The sequence below is a fragment of the Lucilia cuprina genome, chromosome 5 (assembly GCF_022045245.1).
Source record: "Lucilia cuprina isolate Lc7/37 chromosome 5, ASM2204524v1, whole genome shotgun sequence".
Lineage (NCBI taxonomy): Eukaryota > Metazoa > Arthropoda > Insecta > Diptera > Calliphoridae > Lucilia > Lucilia cuprina.
In genome coordinates this window covers 25,320,540-25,322,533 of record NC_060953.1, presented here as the reverse complement: position 1 = coordinate 25,322,533, position 1,994 = coordinate 25,320,540, and positions in this window count along the sequence as shown.

Genomic DNA, 1,994 nt, shown 5'->3' with positions numbered 1-1,994 from the left:
ACCACGTGTGTGACATGTAGCGGTCAACTGTCAATTAGGGTCTAAAACGTTTTTCCAATTTCAAATTTACTTATCTTTTTCCTTGAAAATATTTGTTGTTGGTTCACCCTGATTTCGAATTATCATCCACTGGTTGTTGAACGTGATGGTATATTTTATATGAGTTTGTAGAGTTGTGGGATATAAATCCTTCTCCTACAAATTTGTCTTGCTGTTATACTTGTATAACTTTATAGTGTAGAAAAACGAGCTCTGTGGGTATATGACCACGCTATTTCTATCTCAGTTCAGAGATCTGAAACGCAGATGTCACTGTCGTTAACCTACATATAATTTGATGTTTTTGGTTTTAGCAAAAAGATTCACAGCAGTATATATTGGTAACATAAAAAAACATTTTCTAAAGTTATTTCAAACTTAATAAAAAAAAAAATACTAAAAATTAATATCTTAAATTTGACAATTCTTTAACGTTATTTTACAAATGAAATAGGCAAATTTAAATTAAATTAATTTGTAGTTATTTGATTTTATAAAATAGGAGTTTTAAAGTAATTTAATTACATCGGTGTATTTTGGAATAACTTTAGATAAATATTTGTCATATATTTCTCTTTTTTTTAATTACCTTCAAATATTCTCCTAATGGTATTAAAAAAATGTTTAATTCATCCAATTGATTAACATCAATGTATCAAATCGATTTCAATTATTACAATTTTATACTAAACAAGTGACACTTTTCCTAGCTAAGTTATTTCCTTTAGCTTTTAATTGTTCTGACTCTTAACACAAAATGACCAGTAATAGTCTTTACATGTGATTCCATCGTCTTAACGGTGACGTCACTTTCAACGAGTTTCGGTAACGTACACTGTACACTGTAAGGTCATTTGATCTGTTGGTGAAATTAGAATGCAACCTTACAGTGTATTTATCATTTACGTCACCGCCACCTATACGTCACAGTCAAAACCGATGTCATATGTTAGTTTGTAATGCTTAATGCTAACCATTCACTTGAGCTAGCATAATAAGAAGAAAATCATAATAATGTGAACAAAAATAAATAAAATTGGTAGAAGCTATTGTAAAAAATAAATTATTTAAAACAAATTACGGTCAAATAAATATTGTTGTCTAGCCGTCACAAATTGCCATTTATTTTGGTATATAATTTATTGCATAATGTATTTTTAGAAAATGGCCAATTGGATAGATTGGTAGAATTATTTTCCCAGGTTTAAAATGGCGGTAATTTGAAGTTCCGATATGGTTGTGAATAACTTTGACAGTTTTCATGCTATGACAGTCATTTATGCATCATTTTAAAGCATTATGATTGCACTTTAATTTGGTATATCATTTGTGGCATAATGTGTTCGTCTAAAAAATGGTCAATTTGAAGGATCGGTAGAATTGTTGTTCTATGTATAAAAACGCTGTGATTTGAGGTTCCGATATGGTTGCAAATAACTTTGACAGTTTTTATGCCAGGACAAAGCATTACAGTTGCACTTTGTTTTGGTGTACAATTTGTGGCATAATGAATTTTTACAAAAATTGGATAGATCGGTATATTTATTGGTACAGGTTTGGAAATGCGGTAATTTAAGGCTCCGATATGGTTGCAAATATCTTTTATAGTTTTCATGTTATAGCAGTCGTTTATATATCTTTTTATTGCATTATAGTTGCCATTTGTTTTGGTATATAATTTGTTGCATAATATATTTTTAGAAAATGGCTAATTGGATAGATCGGTAGAATTTTTTTCACAGCTTTAAAAACGCGGTATTTTAAGGTTCCGATATGGCTGCAAATAACATTGACAGTTTTCACGCTACGACAGTCATTTAGGCATCATTTTAAAGCACTATTATTGTTCTATGTTTAATAAACGCAGTAATCTGAGGTTCCGATATGGTGGCAATTAACTTTGGCAGTTTTCGTGCTAGGCCATTTGTTTTGGTATATAATTTATTGCACAATGT